Here is a 24,942-nt window from a genome sequence, read left to right on the forward strand (position 1 = left end):
TAGTCAGCAAATGCACCTGGCTTACCTTCTTCTTATTTTGTGCAACTCCTGGAATTACACTTTCCACAATGCTTTCACAGTATCGCAAGAAACACTGGGCAGGTACATTCTTGATCTGTATCTTGGTGCTAGGTTTCCGGCTAAAAACAAAGATAGAATCCTTGTTACCAACAATTTTTTGTTCTCTCCTTCTCATGTTCAGCCCATCTCCATGCAGCTTCTATTACCTGACTATATGGAGTGGGTTATCACATGGAATGACGCATGGGGCAGGGGAAATGTGAAACTTGTGCAAGAACATTGTAAAGTGTAAGAAATTTTTGGGGGTAGCCAGCATTACTATTAAGGAATATGCATAAATCATAATAACAGCTTAGTTTTAAAAGGTAGAAACTAATGTATCGGAGCGGAGGAAGTGGAGAAGGCGGCGGGTTGGCGTTGTTTAGAGGGCCAGGAGTAGAGGGCCCAGAGTGTCAGCGAATCGATTGCATCGCGCCTTAATTTTTAGCACGATTCCCCCAATCGAGCTACATAATTATGTGACCTGGTTGGAGACATAATTTGACCACAAACAAGAACGCCAGAGAATTGACAGACAGACAGAAAATACGAAAAAACTTAGCCGATGAAGAGCACAGGTACAGGAGTCATGATGGCTGCCGAAAAAGAGGGCGATAACCAGCGGGACAAAGGGGAGGTTACCTACTTCCGGGAGGTTATCGGCCGTAGTTTCGTCTGCTCCGCATAGGCGGATAGTAGTTTGCACAGGACAGAATGTCCGACCCCTGCCGGAGTCTGCACTAGTTGGGTCACGGTTAAGTATGTGTAATTAAACTAATGTATTTCATATGTTTTGTTTTGTTTTTAATTGTCCTGAGATACGAAAGTTCTGGGTTTTAAAGAGCAAAAAATTCTGACAGAAATTAATGTTAACTGGGCTAAAAAAAAATGACTGATGTATTTGGCACAAACTGTTCAGACTGCCTTAAAAAGATAAGATTAGATATATCACTATGATGCTACTGATTGGTAAAATGAGCATTAACATTAAAAACAAAACAAAACAACACTGCCTACTTCTTGTCTGCGATCCATACTCTACTTCATATTTGAACCAGAATGCATTAGAGACTAAGACTGTTCTTGGAGCACATATATGGCTAAGCAAAAATGATGTGCAATATAAATTAAGTAGAAAAAACAGTATAAGAAGTACTTATTCATGACAGATAAGGAATGACAATGACTACTTACTAGATCAGATCTGTACTTGTTATAGTTATACTTTATTGTTATCTGTTTATTTACCTTGTAATTTATTTGGTGAATACTTGCTTATCAACTGCTCATGTCGTCTTCTCCTTCTGCATTCATGGGCTGCAACTCCCGCGTTCACTAATATGTACATGAGTGGGCTTTTACATGTATGACTGTTTTTACCCCACCATGGAGGCAGCCATACTCCGCTTTTGGGGGTGTGCATGCTGGGTACATTCTTGTTTCCATAACCCACCAAACGCTGACATGCATTACAGGATCTTTAACGTGCGTGTTTGATCTTCTGCTTGCGTATACACACGAAGGGGGTTCAGGCACTAGCAGGTCTGCACATATATTGACCTGGGAAATGAGAAAAATCTCCACCCTTTACCCACAAGGCGCCGTCACCAAGATTCGAACCTGGGGCCCTCAGATTGAAAGTCCAACGCTTTAACCACTAGGCTATTTGCGCCCATCACTCATGTATTCTACTCAAGTAATTGAAAATACACTTGTCTCTTCATCAAGTGGCTACCTTGTTTGTTTTTTTCCTTTTTGTGTATCTAATATCTTTAACACAGTAAATGAATAGGGTAAGGGAGTGAGAGGAAAGAGAAAGAGACAAACCAGAGAATACATTAGAACATTTAAAAATTTATTTTTTTTATAAAATACAAAGAAAGAACACTGACTAAACACTGTTTAGTATACAGCCAAGATTTTAGAAATGCCATGTTTCTGCTCAGCCTGAACAATACCAACAGGTTTCATACAATGGTTTTGAACATAAATGGGGAGTTCATATTATACTAAGCACAGTTACCATGCCTCATTCATCATCCCTTGACGGCAGAAATCATGATGCTGGAATCGAGACTTGGCAAGAGACTCTCCCAGGCCTAGCCCTTGACCTCCATGAAGGGGAAAAACTTGGCCAAGCCAGAGGGAGGTCAGGTCCGACTTGGTTGTCAGTCCCACCAGAAGACCGACAGGCTGACTGCCAGAACCGTCTTGACACAAGCGGGCCTCCCCCAACAGGGGAGACTGGCCGGATAGCGGGAAGACCTGCAAAGCAGGTGGCCACGCGCCCCGAATCCCCTCCTGTGGGGAGACTGGGGTGGCTTGGCCCTGGGTGGGCAAAGTGAGGTCGCCCGCCAGAACCAAGACTTTCTCCCCCACAGATGGAGGTGGGGAGGGGGCTCCGCAGTGGAGAGAGGGGAAATAGCAATGGATCCCCTGAGGGCCATCTCAGCGTGGGGACCAGGGTAACAGCCAGGCATGGCCTCCACTTGAGAGTTCATGCCTAGTCCCAAGTCCCAACTACCAAGAGATCATGTGGTGATCCAAGGCATCAGTTTGACATAGTACAGTATATTCACACAAACACTATTTTAAACAATTCAACCAACAACACAACTGTCAAAATGTTTAGCAAGCCTTTGTCAAGTGTTGTCAGAGAAATAAAAGAGGGTTCATCAAATAAAAACAGTTGATTTTTTTTAATTAAATTTACCTCTTGCGTGACATGGCTTCTGCTTGCATACTCTGAACCTCCTAAAGTCCCAACTATACCTGAAACAAAAATTGCCAAATTATAGGTACACACTCTTTATTGAAATTAGAAAATAATATTTTCTTTTTAACTAATTTAAGACTAAATTTTTATGCTAGAGAACTTAGAAGTGCCTGGATTATAATTCATCACACAAATGGTCTAAAACAGACTGCAACAGATGAAATGCTACTTACTCAGAAAATGAATAAGTACAAAAAGAAAAATCAGATTTTCATCCAACATATAAAAATCATTTTTAACATGAAGAAATCCCAAGGTTTCCAGATTATAGGATAGCTCAGTACAATATGTTATGTCTATTGACAGCATTCTGTCACTGTGTCAGTTAACTGGATTCATATGCAACAGAGAGGAAAATGTCAGGTTTTTGTTGTTTTTTTATTGTCTTCAAATTTTTGGTTGCATCTGAACTAACCCTATTCAAATTTCAATCAGCGATATCAATCATGTCATGTCTTTCAGTTTCACAGACTACTGCTCTCTGCACTATTGCATGCTGTCCATCCAGCTTGGAATTATAGTTTATACTGAATATGTCCATTCAACTTTCAAGGTCTCTTCACTATTCGGCAGATCTTTTTCATTCCCAAATTCAACAGAGAGAAACATGGCAGGAGAGCTGTTTAAGCTCTTCTGCGATGCAACCTCGAATTCACTGCCTTTTTTAGTCCATCATGTTTATACATATGTTAACATTCCTTTTCAAGCAACATCTACATAATCACTAGAACACTCCATTCCATATCATCTGTATTCTAATTTGTATAGAACCATACCATTTTTCAATTTGTGATTTGTGTCTGACTGATGTGTCACTGTAAAGCGCTTTGAGAGATTTGACAACACTGTTTATTTATTATATGTACATGTACTACCATGATTATTATAGTTTTGAGGAATGGATGCCGAGTGAGCCACTTCCTTATCAATAATCACTGGCATAGTGGCAATACATGTGCAAAGAAAAAATGTGTACACTGCTACACAAGTACATCTATAATACAAATAAAAATGTTAAAATCACTTCTTCGATAATGTGTTAACTCTTTCCATACGAACGGCGAAAGAGACGACGTTAACAGCGTTTCACCCCAGTTACCATCATCAAAATATTGCAAGCGGAAGGCTCTTATACTGAAGAGGTGAATGTTGACAAAGAATACCACAATTCTGACGACGGAAGCTAAAGGTTGGGTCATTCAGACACCCACTGGACATCTGAGGGGTTTGTGTAGAGGAGAAGAGAGGACTGGCCGTACTGAGTGAGTTAATTCTAATTGGCAGAACATCAGCAAGGAAATAAACAGGTATATATATTCTGATCTCAACAGCGTGAGATTTTCCAAAAAAATTCCAGCACAAACATGTTAAACTTACACTTACAGGCTCACTTAAGCGTGCCAAGCTGCCCATGTTCCATCAATCAAATCTGAACTAGAGTCTAAACATTCTTCCACTTGAATGTCACATGATAACAGAACTATTCTAATTTCCTTCTTTTTTTTCTTTTACTGAGTACTACTCAACTCCAACTTCTAGCAAAGATGTACTGATATCTTTCTAGAACAATGTATTTTTTATATACTTTGCTGTCATATTCTCTAATTCAAACCGTTCACTATCTTCCATTAAATCTTTGATTCTGCTTAGATGATGAATTAATCTTTGATGATCACCTACAAAACAGATACAAGTACACTGTACAAGGCCTTTTTTTTTTTAATCTATGCTGCATGACAATGAACAAATGTTTTTCTAGGTTCCAAACTGCTTTAATCATGCTGTGAATAAAAGTACATACTCCCTTTTTTTATCATCTTTTGTAGTGTAAATGGATCAAACCACACACTTTGACAAAGCCCTGAAGTTGAAAATGAAAACTGAAACACTCAAAATAATCATCTAATTTTATCTATAATATGTGTAGCTATTCTTATCTAATCTTTTTAAAATCACTTTATTGCTTTTTACTGTGATCCATGACAATTTCTGAAATGCCTAAAGATTTTATCTCCAGTTTTCAGCATACTGATTTTTCACTCACTTTTGGTAAGCTAAAAAAACATTTCTTTTAAAGGAAGGGTGGGGGGAGGAGAAAATCACCCAGATAACCTTCAGTCACTGACATTTGATTTAGCTGAGCATCAGAAAAAAATATGAAAATATGAAATGTAAATTTAAAACCAAGTAGAGTTTTTAAGTCATATGATAAACTATAGTGCACTTTAACAGGACCCTAAAATGATGCTATCAGAAAAACCAAAATGAATTGAGTAAAGGCTGTTGGCCTCTCCATGTTCCACAGACCTTGCTCAAAGATATGTTATGTAATTTTAAGCATTCACTATCATTCACAATTGTATTTTCATCGTTGTTGCTTGAATTAGTTGAAAATTAGTATATTCTTATCATTTTTAATACTGCATTCAACAAGTTCCTTTTCCATGACAGCATCTTCTGGAATCTTGCAGAGATGTTCAACAAGGGTACCAATGTACAACCTCCTCTGTCCCCACCCCCCATCCCCCATGAAGTTTTTTCCCTTTAGTTATCTGAAATCAAATCCCTCTCACAAAATTCTGCAAAATATCACAGAAATGGAAGACCTGCATAATAATTGTGTTGGTATAAAATGAATAAATAATACTATTTAATTTTAAGACCTTGTAAGTAATATGTTTTTCATTTATTCAAATATTTCAGTTTCTCCCTCAAGACAGACATCTATGTAGCTTGTTACCTGACTGCAAAACACAAAACTTTCCTACTGTTGTCTGATTACATACAATGCTTGCTTTTGTTTTCAGGAGACTCATATTTTCCACTTGGAATTCCTGACTGCAACTACAGTGCAAGAACAGAGAAACATTCCAAAACATGCAAGATCTACAGAAACAGCTCCCCATAAACTGTTCAAGTTAAATTACCAAAATACTTAACACCAATTTATGTCCCCAAATGAAGTACTGGCCTTTCCAAAATTTTCTTGCTTTGTTCACAATCAATGTACAACCTGTATCCCTTGTGGTAAACTAAGTGCTGTAAAACAATTTTTTGTACTTAAACCATTCAGTGCCTAAGGATTTTTGTAAAAAAATAATTAAAAATTTTTAAAATTTTTAAAGTGCTCTCCTCTTGCCTGGGTATTTGAGGATTCTGGGGTAATCAGTTTCAAAAACTAGCAGTAGCACAAAAATTATAGGAGATGGTGGTGGTGGTGGTGTGTCCATCGAGATCGATGATGACCATCGTTGTCATCCAGATGGGGGATGGGGTATGGGGGGAGGGTGGTGGTGTGGTGGGGGGAAGGATGCTCATGAATCTATCTGTGAGTGCGCAGATGGCTGAATAGTCCAATCTGCGCACGAAATGTTCGCTGACAGCTGGGGCAGACAAAGACAGGCATATCATTGTCAGGGAGCTTGTTTGCCCGTGACTTTCTGGCCTGCCTCTTCTGAACAGCTGCAGCAGTCCTGTTGGCCTCGCACAACCTGGCGCCTTTGTGCACAGCAGCGCGCCATTTGTCACGGTCCACTGCAGATTCCTCCCAGGAGTCAGGGTTGATATCAAACGCTTTCAGAGAGACTTTCAGAGTATCTCTGAAGCGCTTCTTCTGACCTCCGTGTGATCTCTTTCCTTGTTGCAGCTCGCCATAGAAGAGCCTTTTGGGCAGCCGATGGCGCGCCATGTGTCCAGCCCAGCGAAGCTGGGACTGCATCAGGATGGTGAAGATGCTGGGAAGGGTGGCTTTTGCGAGCACCTCTGTGTCTGGGGTCTTGTCTTGCCACTTGATGTTCAGTAGCTTCCTAAGGCATGTTGTGTGGAAGTGGTTCAGCTTCTTGGCATGTCGTTGGTACACTGTCCAAGTTTCGCAGGCGTACAGTAGTGTGGGGAGAACTACTGCTCTGTAGACCTTTAGCTTGGTCTCAAGACTAATGTCTCTTCTGTTCCAGACATTTGCATTGAGTCTACCAAAAGTTGCGCTTGCTCTTGCAATCCTGACGTTCACTTCATCGTCGATGGTCGCATTTCGTGACAGTGTGCTGCCAAGGTATGTGAACCGCTCCACCGCACTGAGTCTCTGACCGTTGACTGTGATGTTGGGCTCAACGTAGGGTTTCCCTGGGGCTGGCAGATGGAGAACTTCAGTTTTCCTCGTGCTGATGGTAAGGCCGAAGTTCCTGCTGGCAGTGGCAAACTTAACGCTGAGTTGCATGTCAGCTTCAGATCCAGCGTTGAGGGCACAATCATCAGCAAAAACTAGCAGTAGCACAAAAATTATAGGAGATACAGAACAAAAGAATACGTTTTTGTGAAGTAAAACGAATGCGGATTCTAAATCTGGGTTTTTCCCAATTATTTTGAATCTAAATAACTGTTCAGGCACTTCAAAGTGAAAATAATTTTTATGCATTAAAAAAGTCTTATTTCCACCACCACAGAATGACACAAAGACAGAAAACAAAGTATAGACTGAAATACCATGCTTTGTCAGTTTGTGTCTGATCAAACCTGTGAAAGAATATAAAATGGCCTATAACAGTATAAGTTTATGATAACAATGACAACACTTATAGTCATGTAAGTAAAACTATCCCAGCAATGGCACACATGGGTTCACTAACCATTCAGTCAAGATAAAGTCAATCATGTTCTCAAAAAGTCAACTGTCAAGCTTTTAAGAGTGTCCCCTTTTAGAGGAGAGAGCATTTTAATGATATTTCCTTCCTCCTGGTTGCAACTAATCCGACAAAATGTCTACTGAGCATCCAGTTTGTCTCCTCTATCATAAAGAAATGGTCTACAGATCAGTGACAAAAAGCATGAATAACTCAAAAAGTAAAGAACATGTGATTCCTGTCTATAGTCTTTCAACCTTGGGTTTCAAGAAAATCCTGGATTATTGGCTGTTGCTATTGCCGGCAGTGAGTTGTGAAAAGACAGTGAACTGAATGGTCGGGACATGCCCCCTCACCCTGCCCCATCTGGCCTTCGACCTATTGTTTAACACCACTTCACTATCTCTCTTCCCAAACTATGTGAAAGTACTGCGCATTCACTGTAAGTCATGGTCACTTTCTCAGATATATGGACTGATGAAAGTGTCGAATGTTGCTGTCAGTTTCGTCAAAGTGCTGTCACTATCATTACCTTTAAGTTTGAACAAATCATATGACAAGACAGATCCATTTCTCATAGTCATACTCATTCATAATCACCAGCACAGCTTATTCTTATTATTCTTTTGCTTATAGTCCAGCCAACCGCACAGGTCCATATCAGGACTGTCAAACCATACAAATGCTCAATCACATGAACACAAAACTGTCACATCTACAAAAAACCACTAAGACAAACCCACAAAAGACAGTTCATGACACAGTATTTAGCTCCTTATGGCAAATAAGACTAGGTCATGCTCAGGATGCCAGCCAATCCACTTAATTTATCATCCCCAGATTACAAAAAATTGTAAACAAGGAAAAAAAACAATACTTCAAAGCCAAACAAAAAATTCATTAAAAAATTCCACATAGGCAAATAACACTGCAGAATGGACAGCTAGTGCCCATCCCAGTGTTTATATCTCACTACCTAATTCAGTAATTGCCAGAATAAAAACAGCACAGATAGTACATCACAGACTGCGGAAAAGAGAAAAAAGTGTCAAGGCTTGCTTGAAAAAAGAAAGGGGAATGGACTGGGAAGGCTGAAAAAGGAGACAACAGTGAAGACAGAAAAAAGGCAGAAACAAAGAGTGACAGAAAAGATGAAATTTCTAGCACAGAATTCCCAGAAGGCAGGGATGCTATTTACACTGAAAGACCCGCAGCATTCCCATGGGGGGCAGCACAGCTTGTTAAGTTCTGCAAAATAGCTGGCTGGGACCACTGTCTTCACTTAAAAGTGTCCGACACCTTTTTGGCATGTGAGGCAAACTCTCTTTACGTGCTTGCTCCAAGTGGTCCAGTTAGCAAATTATTGAAAAGAGGTCTTCCATCTGAAGAATGCTCGCTTAAAAGTTAAACAGCATATTTGTAATCCAGACACATTTAACTAAACACGAAGAGTCTGTTCATGTTCATTGTTCCAAACTCTTAGAAATATATGCAAGACGTCAGAAGATATGTCATGAGAATGCTTTATAGTTACAGGCACCATCTACGGCAACACTTTTTTTTCAGGATGTCAGCTGATGTCTTTAACTCACTATTGGCATTCAACTAGTTAAATTTTTACACTTGCCCCTTTTTTTTCTTTCTTTCTTTTTCTTAACAATTTCTTCTTCCAAATCAAACCAGTAGCCTAAGATTTGTTTTCCACTGATTAACCTACATGGATAAAGAACAAAAATATGTATATGATTAAATAATGTAGGTACCTGCAGCCTTTTTGAAATAAACAAAAGGTCTTTTAAAAACAAAATCCACAAGCTCTGGTAAAAAATACAAGTCAAACACCTCACAACAAAAATTTTGGTTTTTTTGTGTGTCGAAAAAAACCTGTCATTTTCAAATTTTATACATATCTCCATTTCTACAGCATAACTACATATATATATATATATATATATATATATACACATATATATATATATATATATATATATATATATAAACAACAGAGAAGGCTAAAAACTTACGGAAAGTAATATTTTGTATACAGTAATTGCCTTTTTCCACAGCTGCACAACCTAATTCAGTAACTGATAGTTTTCTCAGTGAGCTCTAAGATCCAAATTTTTTGCAAATTCTCTCACGGCAAAATGAAACGGGCAGTTTCTTCATTTTCTAAAGCTATTTTGATAATATCTTCTTCCTCTTTGTTCGTGGGCTGCAACTCCCATGTTCACTAGTACGTACACAAGTCAGCTTTTATGTGTATGACTGCTTTTACCCCACCATGTGCAGCCATACTCCGTTTTCAGGGGTGTGTATGCAGGGTATGTTCTTGTTTCCACAACCCACGGCACGCTGACATGGATTACAGGATCTTTAAATGTACGTATTTGATCTTCTGCTTGCGTATACACATCGAAGGGGGTTCAAGCACAAGCAGGTCTGCACGTTTTGACCTGGGAGATCAGAAGAATCTCCACCCTTTACCCACAAGGTGCCATTACCGAGATTCGAACCCGGAACCCTCAGATTTAAAGTCCAACGCTTTAACCACTATGCAATTGCACCCGTCGTGATGAAATAAAGTGACCTGTATTCAGCTCAGAAAGGTCTTTAAAATGAGATATACAGGGATGATGCAATCTGAACAAAAAAATCTGTTCCCCCTCCACCCCAACCCCTACAGGTGCCACCCCAGACCCCAGTTCCCCACTTCCAGCCTCATCTTGGTGTTCCCCCTGTGCAAACCGCATATTCTGGGATCAAAGAAAGGGATTATGATTATGTCTATGTTGTTTAATGTGTAAATAACTTTCTTTATGCACTTACACATGCACAAATTTGCAACCTGTCACACAAAAATATTCAAAGTGCATGCACTGAATTTAAAGCCAAGCAGATCTACTGCTTATGACCTGTAAGATTTAAAAAATAAATTCTTTTTTTTAATGGACACACACACACAAAATTTTCTCTGACGGACACACACTACCATGACTTTTGATTAAAAGTCGCATCCAGCAAACATTACCTTGTGTTTGGCTTTGTTTCATCAAGTTGCAGACAAGATTGTTCTGGAAAACTGCAAGATGCGAACAGTATTTTGTAAATAAAAATAAAACCACTACCCAAAAATGTATTTTCTGATATCTTTCATCTCAACAACTAACAACTTTATTTTTTACTACTTAATTGTTGCATTATGAAAATGAAAGCAGCAACTGTCAATAAATTTTGAGTCAAACTGACATACGGTTCTGTTTAATTTCATGGGGTATCCTATGTGATAGAGCATTTTTTGTGCACTCATACATGAAAAAATACCTCTCTTAACTCATTCAACCCTGGAAAGTTTACAGCCTTGGCAGACTTCTGTGCCATACAGATGCAAAAAAATAGAAACAAGAGAGGCAAAGCCTTCAAGACTCACTTGTGGTACACTTTTAAAAAAATCCAAGCTTTTTATGTATTGAGTATAATTTCAAAATGTAATGTTTAAGATGAGAAAGATCAGTTTAAAGCAAATTACGTCCCCTAGTATTAATTACAGAGTAATTTCCCTTTTTTACTATCTGCACCAAAACATTTGCAAAATAAATAAAACTTCCATGCTTAGCAAAAGAAGTTCCTGTTTGAACAAAAAATGATAATAATGACTCCTCTTGTTGTTGGGTCAGAATAAGAGGTCAAAGTGCCAAGTGTAGAGAATACAAAAAATATAAATATAACAGTAAATGCACTTTGCATATAATTTGGCTTTTTTTTTTTTGTTTGTTTGTTTTTTTTTGTGCCCATCCCAGAGGTGCAATATTGTTTTAAACAAGATGACTGGAAAGAACTGAATTTTCCCTGTTTTTATGCCAAGTTCGGTGTCAACTGACAAAGTATTTGCAGAGAAAATGTTAAAGTTTACCACGGACACACAGACACACGGACACACACACACACACACACACACACAGACAACCGAACATCGGGTTAAAACATACTCACTTTGTTTACACAAGTGAGTCAATAATAATAATAATAACGGATACTTATATAGCACACTATCCAGAAATCTGCTCTAGGTGCTTTACAAAAATGCTTTGTTAACATAAAACATGAACCTTTCAGCTCAGATCTTGTCTGCACCTGTAACGTCATGTGGTAACTTTGCATATTATTCAAAAGGAAATTGAATGCTTTTTGTAATGAATGATTTTTGTTACACATCTTTATACATTTTTGTGTAAAATAGAGCGGAAATCTTTTTTTTGTTTAGCACAAATTTGCAATATGTAGGTTTCAAACCAAATCGAGTGATGACCTAGAGGTAACGCGTCCGCCTAGGAAGCAAGAGAATCTGAGTGCGCTGGTTCGAATCACGGCTCAGCCGCCAATATTTTCTTCCCCTCCACTAGACCCTGAGTGGTGGTCTAGACACTTGTCATTCAGACGAGACAATAAACTGAGGTCCCGTGTGCAGCATGCACTTAGCGCACGTAAAAGAACACACGGCAACAAAAGGGTTGTTCCTGGCAAAATTCTGTAGAAAAATCCACTTTGATAGGAAAAACAAAATAAAACTGCACGCAGGAAAAATTTTAAAATGGGTGGTGCTGTAGCGTAGCGACACGCTATCCCTGGGGAGAGCAGCCTGAATTTCACAAAGAGAAATCTGTTGTGATAAAAAGAAATACAAATACAAATAACCAGTGGAAAACTGTGGAAAACGGAGGCTTAGACAAATCAGACAATGCTAAAAAATAGCCCTGTGGCTTAACAGGTCCCAGTAAGATAAAGTGAAAGAGATGCAAAAACCAGTTGTAAAAAGCTATGTGAAGGCAGTTGGTCATGGCATGGAAGCCCTTTGACTACCCAAGATTTCACTGGTTTATTCATACAGACAAAACACAGATTAAAAACAAAAACAGAATTGGAAAGAGAAGAAATTCAACTTTATTTCCATAAAAACATCTTACACATCACTGAAGTTACAGGCTTGGGGAAAACAGGCAAAAAGGAAATTTTCTATCTAAAATTACGTTTAAATAACATACTTACCATGACCCAACTAGTGCAGACTCCGGCAGGGGTCTGACATTCCTGTCCTGTGCAAACTACTATCCGCCTATGCGGAGAAAACGAAACTACGGCCGATAACCCCCCCGGAAGTAGGTAACCTCCCCTTTGTCCCGCTGGCTAGCGCCCTCTTTTGACAGCAATATGCCATCACCAGCGCAGCGAGCAGGGAGAACAGGAAGCGGGGAGGACGGGAGGGTCTTAAATTTGGGTCACGGTAAGTATGTTATTTAAACGTAATTTTAGATAGAAAATTTCCTTTTAATTACACATACTTAACCGTGACCCAACTAGTGCAGAATAGCGCGACAAGGTGGAGGGCTCGCCTGTTCTACTGTCTGAGTGCTGTGATGGCCTGTTGTGCAACTACCACAGAAGCGATGCCTCTTGCGCCATCATCCCGCAGGCGTGCGACGTCTTTCTGGTAGAAGTCGATGAGCCATCATCCCTAAAGCAATAGGTGTCCTTCAAGTAGAATTCGACGAAAGTAGAGTGTACTGTGTCGCCTAAGGATATTGGTGCGGGCAAAGAAGACAGAGGTCCACAACTGTATTGTGGGGGAGGTCTGTGGACCACAGCTGTGCTGATAAATGTAGCGCAAGGAAAATCGGGTCGGTGGGTTGAATCCACACTTTACTGAGAGCCCTTCGAATCAAAGGAAGGGAAGGAAACACGTACCCTTATAGGGTTGTCTCATCTGAGCGCGGATGAGCGTCAATGCAAGGAGGTGCGCATGTGGTTTGATCTGATGATTCCACAACGGATGTGGGCCGATAGTGGAAGTGATTTTTGTGTTTGAAGGAAACTGTGGCACGAGACAGAGGTATGTCGCCGTGTTGGGCTTGCCTTAGGCATGACAGCCAGATCTGTAGAGCTCCTCCATGCGAGCTGACAGGCGATGGGCACTCCCCCCCCCCCCCCGCCCCCCCTTTTTTGACGTTGTCAAAAAATGACAGCACTGGTATGTTGCCTATGCATAGAATGGCAGACATTTGGCAACAAAAGACTTGATGTCCCTGGTGTCTCTGGGACAGGGTTGTGTAATTGCCCAGGTAGGTACCATCACGAAGGGGCATGCGGAAGGCTTGGTGGCTTCTCTACCTGAGTGTGGCATGTTGGAGCAACCTGCAGAAAGTTGTCGGCAGTCAATGGCTGGGTTGGATCAGGCTGTGGAAGTGCATTTCATGTGCCCACAGGTCACTGAGTCTCATTCTGTGGTGGAATTTCCAAATGGAAGAGGGTTTCCATGGGGAAAATTTTTGCTGAAGGTTCTTTAGAGAGAAAGGGGACCAGATCCATGACAGGCCTCTGGCTGTGTGTGGTGCACACTGAGTCTGGGATGGAGCGGGGCGGGGCAGGGGGGTAAGTGGCTCAAGATGTGTTGTACTGGCTATTTACATCAAAGCACTGATCTGACATACGTTTTCAGTATGGCCAACTGCAAGGTGAGAGCTGTATTATCAGTGGTTTCTTAATTGCAAAGGGAAATCATTTGCAGCTTAGTCTTTCCTGAATGACTATGTCTCTCAGACTAGAAGTCAAATTGCACTGGGACTTAGTGCTGTAGCCTTGGGCCTAAGTAGCCTTTGGGAACCGTCCCAATGATGAGTCCTAAGGCCCTCTTGATTGAGGGACCGGGGATGCAACGTGGGCAAAACACTCTCTACTATAAATTGTATAATCAAATTCCAGCCTGAATAGTCTGGACAATAGTTGCCTCCTCTGCTGTACTGATGGTGACTGTCGTACACGACTGATTATCATATATTGTTCCTAGGAGGACACCAATCAGCAGGGGTAAATCAGGAAACAGCTGCTGTGTGCTTCAGGGACGAAGGTGTTCACCATGCAGGTTATGTTGCAATGTAAGGAAGCCGGAAAGAGTTAACGGGGTCTTGTGGTGCAACCGTGTGTCTGAAAGACATGGTGCTTGCTTCCGAAGTGACAACAAAGTCATCCTCTGACAGGCCCTTGACCGAAGGCTGGGGCTCCATGATGGGATAGCCTGCCTAGGCTAGAAACCCCTGGAAGTGTCTCACTGGAAAGACAGTACTTAGGAATGCCCATCTGTAACCACGGCAGTGGTTGTGTGAAGAGGCTGAAAGGATCGGGCAGGGAAGACCAGGTGCAGAAAGTGCTTTCAAACGCCAATTGTTTGAGACGTCGATGCTGGATCTGTGTTCAAGCAAGGTGATGGGGTGAACTGATGTGCTTGAATGCGGCATCTGCCGTGCTGGTATGAGTGGGCAGAAAGGAACACCCCTGTGGCTAATGGACGGTTCGTTGTGCTTTGTGAGACGCATCCGTCCTCGTCAATATGCCTTTCTCCCAAATGTAGAGGAAAACAATTATGACCCGGGCCTTCTGCTACTAGAGAGGAGTGGAAGAGATGGTGATTGTCTCCTGCCCAGTGGGCAGTTTTTGGGTCCACTAAAACTTGGAAGGCAAAGATAGACGCCCCTTCATGGGAAGGCTGGCTAGTATGGCCCATGTGGAGTTTTTGTCACAACCACATTGGTGCAAACTGAGGGTTGTTGTAGGCAAGGGGAGGAAGAAGGGATGCCTTACAAACTTGGGAGGAATGAAGGGCATGTGTGTCCGGAGTGGCACCACTAAGTTGGACTGCCTCATCCCTCATTGTGCATCTCCAGCCTTATGGGTGATTGTTGCAGGCAAATGAGTTGGGTTGCCTTGTCCGTCCTTGCACCAAGAGAGGGCATTCTGAGCCCTGTGGGTGTGAAGGGGGTGTGTGTGGGTCCCTAAGGACCAGCCACTACTGAAATGTGAAGGAGCATACATTCAGGCGTGAATTTTTGTACAGTCGTCCTCCGAAAGCAAGGTAGGGATGAATTTATGAAAATGAATACATATATGTGCAAAGAGAATATAAACTTTCATCAACTCAAGTGATGTCAGAAAAATGCCAATGACAAGAGATCGAGACACAAGAAATAAGCGGCTGTATAAGCATACGTGTAGCGTGTACAGATATACCCAAGTAAATGGGTAAGTGTGCATAATCATCAATGGAAAGGAACCTGTCTATGCACCTATATATGAGATGTATATACACATATGAATAAAGTGCCAGTACGTAGAGGCAGAGAGTTCTGGGCATTGTGAACAGAAGGCCACAAATGCAAGTGTGCCTATATTACTATGTAGGGAATCTCAATGAATAGATGTCAATGAATAGAGATAGAAATATAATTGTACATGTTAATATGAAAGTTGTCTGAACCTATCCCATAAGCACACACACGTGTATACTGAGGGATAAGTACACATCTATAAGTGAAAGCAGAAATGTGTATGAATGTAGCGAGATATCCCATAGACATCTCATAGATATATATGTATATGTGTGTGTGTATATATATATGTATATATATATATATATATATATATTTTTTTTTTTTTTTTTTTTGTGATTGTTGCTTGTGATAAAAATGAAAAGGATAAAAGGGGAAATATTGTGATTTATTTCCTGTGGCCAGTAGCCTGCGAAACAGCAAGAAAAGTGCAGTTGCTATGCAAAGATGTGTAAAGTCCATGACTGGGCATGAGGACCCAATGAGAAACCGAAGGAAAACATCGTTGGTGGACAGCACGGGGGGCAGGAGTGATGTGCTGTGTTGGCGAAACTAACTACAGCTTCAAGCGCCTAGGTTACAAATGCAGAGTTGCCTCCCTTGGCGCCGAAAATCGTCGAAAAGGATGGTGTCTTTGGAGCACATATCCCCTGGTGCGACGTGTCCTCGCTGTAGAGGGAGGAGTGTCATGCTGTGTGTGAGAGTCCGTGGTTCGATGCCACCGTAACTGACACAGGTGAAAACGACCGCAAGGGGAATAATTATAATGTCCCTTAGTGCCGTGGGCATCCCGACCTGAATCGGTCGCCATGAGACGCGAGACGGTCGGAGCATGTGGCATGACGGCGCTGTAATCCAGTGTTATGGGCGTCGTAGACGAGGGGGTGACAAGTCCATCGGCTTGCCGTGGGATGTGCATCCCCCTGTTGCTGACCGGCAGTCCAATCTCGCGAACAGCTCCTGCGAGAGGACCGACATTCAGTTGTTGTGTGTTGACGGATAAAGGGATAGACAAGATCGGCCCGAGCACTGCCGAGAGGCAGGATCGAGTTAATAGGTACTCCAACGTGGAAATGCCAATATTAGTCTGGGTAACAGCAGAGTTAGGCAATGGGGCAGGAGAATCCAGCACTGCCTAAGTTCCAATGGGGCGTGCACGTACCTGCTCTGTGGGCGAGGGGCGGTGCAGGCGCAAGGTGTGGCACCGGGAGGTGGAGTGGTGCATAAATCATTTAAATGCTGCAGCAAGTTAGCGATGAGTTGCTGATTGTTTTGTTGAGTAGCTTGCTGAGACACCATTAGTGGATGGGAAACAGCAGCACTCGGCAGTGTGACAGATGGGGTCATCACCGCATAGCTTGGTGGGACCGTGTACGCACTCGCACTGAAGGCGAGGAGCAGTGCCAGTGCAAGGGAAATAACTGCGGCGGTCACCGACAAGGGTGCCGAAGCAGGGGTTGCCTCCCTTGGATCGGGTGATCCGGACAAGGAGGGGGGTGCACGTGTATGGGCAAGCGTGTCCCCTAGTGGTCCACCTTCCTCCCTACACCAGGGGAGGGCATTCCTACACGCCTCGGTTGCTAATGGATCCGAGACGGTCGAGGCATGCCGCGTGGGGGGTCGCGTGATCCGATGTCACGGCCGCCACCACGGACGCATCGCACATAGGGTCCAGTCTAACGTGCGGATCCAAAACAAACTGCCTTTTTTCTTTTTCTTTTTTTCTTTTGTGTGTGTGTGTGTGTGTGTGTGTTGTTTCCCCAAAGGGATTGTGGCACATTCCATTGGTGCAACTGTGGGTATGGGTAAAGAGATAGGAGATCGACTCGTACACACTGCCGACTGGCAGGGCCGAGAAAATGCGGATCGCGTCAAGTGCGTTCGCGGATCGATAAAAATGACATTAAAGGTAACACTGACCTGAGTGTGTGACAACAAACCTCTAGAAGTCACCAGAGGAGGTGTAGGAGGTGGCGGAGGTCTGGAGTCGACCGGAGGGAGTGGAGGAAGTAGAGAAGGCGGCGGGTTGGCGTTGTTTAGAGGACCAGGAGTAGAGGGCCCAGAGTGTCAGCGAATCGATTGCGATCGCGCCTTAATTTTAGCACAATTCCCCAATCGAGCTACAGATTATGTGACCTGGTTGGAGACATAATTTGACAACAAACAATAACGCCAGAGAATCGACAGACAGGCAGAAAATACGAAAAAAAACTTAGCCGTGTGAAGTGCACAGGAACAGGAGTCATGATTGCTGCCGGAAAAAGAGGGCGCTAGCCAGCGGGACAAAGGGGAGGTTACCTACTTCCGGGGGGTTATCGGCTGTAGTTTCGTTTTCTCCGCATAGGCGGATAGTAGTTTGCACAGGACAGGAATGTCAGACCCCTGCCGGAGTCTGCACAAGTTGGGTCACGGTTAAGTATGTGTAATTAAATTGTTGTTTTTCAGTCTTAGCTTCAGTCTTGCAGGTGAGGCTGCCAGTACCTGGTTAGTGGTTACATATCACACTTCTACATGGGGTCATATTACATCCATATGATGGCAATATCTAATGACTAATAACTTAACAACAGCCATACAATTAAGTGGTTAACCCAAAGAGCATTTAATTTATTTAGTCATTCTACTTATGTTGCTCTTTCTCATTATTTCTGTCTAAATGACATACTATGTGTGATCATGTGCACTAGATATGACTGAACACAGTTATGACTCCTTGTTCTTTATGAAATTAGAATAAATGTTCTCTTGCATTACCAATATGCTAGAATGTGACTGTCAGTATACACCCCTGTCTGTTATGTGTTAGAGTGGACCTTTGTGTTCATACTTCATTACTTCAAGTTCAACATTTTCTCTTATTATGCAAACTTTATTTTCTGTTATTTGGTAAACTGTAATGAACTGTTGAGTTTGTTGCTACAGTGCTAAATCCATCACACATAATTATCTGTCCTGACCTTATTTCCATTCACTGAATTTGGGGGTTCCACTTTTACTAGTTTTACTTTCTCGTGCCTCCATCCATTACTCGAGTTCTGATTTCCTGCTCTTGTTTTCTACTACTGTTCCGCTGCAGAGTGAAAATACTGACTAACCTTTTTCTATCTTTTCTTTTCAACAAGTTTTACATTATATTGCTCTTCGATCGTTCAACTGCCGTTCGTGCAAGACTTACTAAATCACATGCATTAATTCGCCCTTCCTGCGTGACAACTGACAGTTTACAATCGTCAATAAAAACTGAGAATGCATATAGTGGTGGAGAGCTGTTTTTAAAAATGTGGGGTCTAAACAGATATCCAGTATGAGAGTTGATCAAGACAGATCTGCATTATGTCTGCCATGACAGATCGCAAGTCTCTCTGCTGAGCGGCATAAGCTTAGGAAGTCGAAATTCGCAAGTAAACAGTCCGCTGAAATATTCACCAAGATACTGTAACATGCAAACAAATCCACAATAAAACTGTAAACCTACTCAGTATTTCAATGGAAAATACAAGCTGCTGGATGATGGATATTTGGCTTCTACATGCACTAGATTAGCCTTGGACCGGCCAACTAAAATGAAACATGTGAAACGCATGCTCACGTGTCTCCGGATGATTTCAGCCTTCATTTTACCACAGTTCAATTTTGTGTTAATAAATGCGGTTTAGGGTTTAGCAATAACTGTTTTTACGAACACACTTGCTTACCCTTTCAAATGTCAATGACCTCTTCAAGATCCGTTAGTCTGTAAATATTGCAACAGCAGAACTTCACGGTCTACAATATGTTGCTGAAACGTACAACCCCCTTTCACCAGGCCACGCAGCGTTTCTTTGTTCAAGAAGTTGGACGGTTTATATTCTGAATTTTGTTCATTGACACATGTCAATAGCAATTTTCAGACGCGTGATTTTCGTGAATTTTAGCTGTGAGGGTCAAGTATTTATAGAATTAGCAAAATAGCATAGAACTAAATTGAGCGCAGTAATCACTGATAACTCAGTAAACCGGACGCCGGTAAAAGCGTAGTAATATTTTTACGTCAAGATTGTTCCATTTGAAGGGAGTGCTGCTTGTGTAGATTATACTTGGATAAGACAATCAAGTGTAATTTCCAGGCTTAATCTCTATTACCATAAAGTATAACAAAACCAAGCATATAAAATAAATGATAAGTTATTAAGCAATTATGTAATGTATCATATAATGTACGTAGCAGGTAATATTGTTTTCAGAATTCACAAATAAGTATTGGCCCCAAACAACGTCTTCCGTTCTGACGCGTTTCCTCCTTGCGGTTACTGTTATCGTTTTAATTCTTTTCCGTTGGGGTTTCATACGCAAAAGAAAACAAAAACAATAGATGGTGTGTTTGTTTCTGGGCATGCTCTAAATTCCTGTTCATATAAATCACGCTTGAGCGCGTACACTGTCCCTTTACCACCTCTTTCTGTCTGGTATGAGATCTTTTCACCAAATACGCCTATCGACTGCTGATATGTGTGCATTTCATGTGTGTGAAATACTTAGCTCTTAAAATAAAACATAGAACACATCATATCACATCTTGGTTTGGTATGAAATTTAAATTCTGTTCCTTGAGGAGACGGCATCACTGCGTTCGGACAAATCCATATACGCTACAACACATCCGGCCAAGCAGATGCCTGACCAGCAGTGCTACGGTAACCCGCCATGAGCTCAGGCCTTGAGAAGTAAAATGAAATGAATAAATGCATTAAAAAATGAAAATAATAAACAGAATATGATAAAATTTAAAGTCATGTGAATGATATACCTAGTAATGATCATGAATAAAGAATATAAACACCGCGCAGGCACACACGTACACATTCCCATATTCCTCAGCACACATGTACACACACATCTACATTCCCCATCTCCCACATCAAGTTACACACACACACACTCAGACATGGGCACACACTCACACACATTCCTATGAGTATGTATCGCAGCCCAGATCCTTGGCACCAGCACGATGACAAGACGTCTGTAGTCACACCACACCCTTGCGCGCGCTCACGTATGCACATTCCTATTTTCTTCAGCTTCCACAACACACACACACCGGCACTACACTGACACACACATACACACACACATTCCTAAATGTATAGTCGGAGCTCCCAAGACACATGCCACACACACACACACACACACACACACACACGTCACATGGCAAACACTGATGCATACTGATCTACATTCCCCATCTCCACATTACCTATGCACACACTCGGACAAACATGTATTACCGCTACATATTACAGCTCCCACAATACACACACACACACACACCCACACACACCTATATTATGCAACTCCCACAATACCGACCCACAACACACATGGCATATACACACATTTCTGAACAGGTTTTAATTACACATACTTAACCGTGACCCAACTAGTGCAGACTCCGGCAGGGGTCTGACATTCCTGTCCTGTGCAAACTACTATCCGCCTATGCGGAGAAAACGAAAGTACTACGGCCGATAACCTCCCAGAAGTAGGTAACCTCCCCTTTGTCCCCCTGGCTAGTGCCCTCTTTTTCCGGCAGCCATCATGACTCCTGTTCCTGTGCTCTCCATACGGCTAAGTTTTTTCGTATTTTCTGTCTGTCTGTTGATTCTCTGGCGTTCTTGTTTTTTTGTCAAATTATGTCTCCAACCATGTCACATAATTATGTAGCTCGATTGGGTGATCGCGCTAAAATTAAGGCGCGATCACAATCAATTCACTAACACTCTGGGCCCTCTACTCCTGGCCCTCTCAACAATGCCAACCCACTGCCTCCTCCACTTCCTCCGCTCCCTCCGGTCGACTCCAGACCTCCACCACCTCCTACACCTCCTCTGGTGACTTCTAGAGGTTTGTTGCCACACACTCAGGTCAATGTTGCCTTTAATGTCATTTTTATCGATCCGCAAACACACTCTACACGATCCGCATTTTCTCGGCCCTGCCAGTCGGTAGTGTACAAGTCGACCTCCTCTATCTCTTTACCCATACCCACAGTTGCACCAATGGAATGTGCCACAATCCCTTTGGGGAAACAACACCACAAAAAGAAAAAAAAGCTTGTTTTGGATCCACATGTTAGACTGGGCCCTATGTGCAATGCGTCCGTGGTGGCGGCATTGACATCGGATCACATGATCCCCCATGCAGCATGCCTCAACTGTCTCGGATCCAATGGCGACCGAGGCGTGTAGGGATGCCCTCCCCTGGTGTAGGGAGGAAGGTGGACCACTAGGGGACACGCTTGCCCATACACGTGCACCCCCCTCCTTGTCCGGATCACCCGATCAAATGGAGGCAACCCCTGCTTCGGCACCCTTGCCGGTGACCACCGCAGTTATTTCCCTTGCACCGGCACTGCTCCTCGCCTACAGTGCGGGTGCGTGCACGGTCCCACCAAGCTATGCAGTGATGACCCCATCTGCCACACTGCCGATTGCTGCTGTTTCCCATCCACTAATGGTGTCTCAGCAAGCTGCTTCAACCAAACAATCAGCAACTCATCGCTAACTGCTGCAGCAATTATGCACCACTCTGCTTCCCTGTGCCACACCTTGCATCTGCACCACCCCTCGCCCACAGAGCAGGCACGTGCATGCCCCATTTGAACTTCGGCAGTGCTGGATTCTTCTGCCCCATTGCCTAACTCTGCTGTTACCCAGACTAATATCGGCACTTCCACGTTGGAGTGCCTCTTAATAACTCAATCCTGCCTCTCGGCAGTGCTCGGGCCAATCTTGTCTATCCCTTATCCGTCAACACACAACAGCTGAACGTCGGTCCTCTTGCAGGAGCTATTCGCGAGATTGGACCGCCATTCAGCTACGGGGGGATGCACATCCTACGGTAAGCCGACGGACTTGTCACCCCCTCGTCCACGACGCCCATAACACTGGATTACGGCGCCGTCATGCCACATGCCCCGACCGTCTCGTGTCCAATGGCGACCGATTCGGGTTGGGATGCCCATGGCACAAAGGGACATTATAATTATTCCCCTTGCAGCCGTTTTCACCCGTGTCGGTTACGGTGGCATCGAACCACAGACTCTCACACGCAGCATGACACTCCTCCCTCTACAGTGAGGACACGTCGTACCAGGGGATATGTGCTCTAAAGACACCATCCTTCTCAACGATTATCGGTGCCAAGGGAGGCAACTCCGCATTTGTAACCTAGGCGGTTGACGCTGTCGTTACTTTCGCCAACACAGCACGTCACTCCTGCCCCCCGTGCTGTCCACCAACGATGTTTTTTCAGTTTCTCATTGGGTCCTGATGCCCATTCATGGACTTTACACAACTTTGCATAGCAACTGCACCTTTCTTGCTGTTTCTCAGGCTATTGGCCACTGAACTTTGGGGTTCTTCATCCCCCCACACTTGCAGTTGCACACAGTCCTCTGCAGGCAACCATCCCTATTACCATTCTCTTCTGGTTATACACAATAACAGGAAATAAATCACAATATTTCCCCTTCTATTCTTTTTGATTTCTTATAAAAAAAAAATTAATAAATAAATAAATTAAATAAAATACAATACAAAATATTGTGTGTATATATATATTTATATATATATATAACATGTACATATGTACAGTTTTATTTCTATCTCTATTCATCGACATCTATTCATTGAGATTTCCTACATTGCAATATAGACACACTTTCAATTTCGTCATTCTGTTCACATGCCCAGATCTCTCTGTGTCTACATACTGGCACTTTATTCATATGTGTATGTACATCTCTTATATACAGGTGCGTACACAGATTCCTTCCCGCTACGGATAATGCACACTTGCCCATTTACTTAGGTATATCTGTGCACGCTACACATTTGCTTATAGAGCCGCTTATTTCTTGTGACTAGATCTCTTGTCATGTCATTGGCATATTCCTGACACCATCACTTGAGTTGATGGAAGTTTATAATCCCTTTGCACATATATGTATTCATTTTCATAAATTCATCCCTACCTTGCTTTCGGAGGATGACTGCACTCACAGACAAAACTGCCTCATTCACACCTGAATGTATGCTCCTTCACATATCAGTAGTGGCTGGTCCTTAGGGACCCACACACACTCCCTTCCCACCCACAGGGCTAAGGATGCCCTCTCTTGGTGCATGGAGGGACAAGGCAACCCAACTCATTTGCCTACAACATTCACCCACAGGGCTAGAGATGCCCTAACCTGGTACAATGAGGGATGAGGCAGTCCAACTTAGAGGTGCCACTCCAGACACACATGCCCTTCATTCTTTCCAAGTTTTAGCGGGCCCAAAAACTGCCCACTGGGCAGGAGACAATCACCCTAAGTCTATCTCTTCCACTCCTCACTAGTACCAGAAGGCCTGGGTAATAATTGTTTTCCTCTACACTCGGGAGAATGGCATATTGACGAGGACGGATGTGTCTCACAAAGCACAACGAACCGTACATTACCCACAGGGGCATACCTTTCTGCCCACTCATACCGACACGGCAGATGCTGCATTCAAGCACATTAGTTCACCCCATCACCTTGCTTGAACAGAGATCCAGCATCGATGTCTCAAACAATTGGCGTTTGAAAGCACTTTCTGCACTTGGTCTTCTCTGCCCGATCCTTTCAGCCTCAACACACAACCACTATTGTGGCTACAGAGGGCATTCCTTCTCAAGCACTGTCTTTCCAATGAGACACTTCCAGGGTTTTCTAGCCTAGGCAGGCTATCCCATCATGGATCCCCAGCCTTCAGTCAAGGGCCTGTCAGAGGATGACTTTGTTGTCACTTCGGAAGCAAGCACCATGTCTTTCAGACACATGGTTGCACCACAAGACCCCGTCAACTCCTTCCGGCTTCCTTACATTTAAACATAACCTGCATGGTGGACACCTTCATCCCTCAAGCACACAGCAGCTGTTTCCTGATTTACCCATGCTGACTGGTGTCCTCCTAGGACCAGTATATGATAATCAGTCGTGTACGACAATGACCATCAGATCAGCAGAGCAGGCAACTGCTGTCCTGACTACTCGGGCTGGAATCTGATTATACAATTTATAGTAGAGAGTGTTTTGCCCAAGTTGCATCCCCAGTCCCTCGATCAAGAGGGCCTTTGGGCTCACCATTGGGACGGATCCCACAGGCTAGTTAGCTCTCAAGGCTACAGCACTAAGTCCCAGTGCAATTTGACTTCTAGTCTGAGAGATATAGTCCACGAAAGACTAAGCTGCTAATGATTTCACTTTGCAATTCAGAAACCGCTGATAATACAGCTCTCACTTTACTGTGGGCCATATTGAAAA

The 24,942-nt window shown here is 42.8% G+C and overlaps 1 long non-coding RNA gene across 1 annotated transcript; it reads right to left on the reverse strand.

The window, feature by feature from the left end:
- Positions 1-38: 38 nt before the first annotated feature.
- Positions 39-19,535, reverse strand: LOC143293839 (uncharacterized). The gene is made up of 3 exons (XR_013056809.1): positions 19,307-19,535; positions 2,774-2,832; positions 39-140 (listed from the first exon to the last, which is right to left on the reverse strand). It is a non-coding gene; the product is annotated as an uncharacterized LOC143293839 (long non-coding RNA).
- Positions 19,536-24,942: the final 5,407 nt, after the last annotated feature.

This window comes from Babylonia areolata, chromosome 19 (genome assembly GCF_041734735.1).
Source record: "Babylonia areolata isolate BAREFJ2019XMU chromosome 19, ASM4173473v1, whole genome shotgun sequence".
Classification (NCBI taxonomy): Eukaryota; Metazoa; Mollusca; class Gastropoda; order Neogastropoda; family Buccinidae; genus Babylonia; species Babylonia areolata.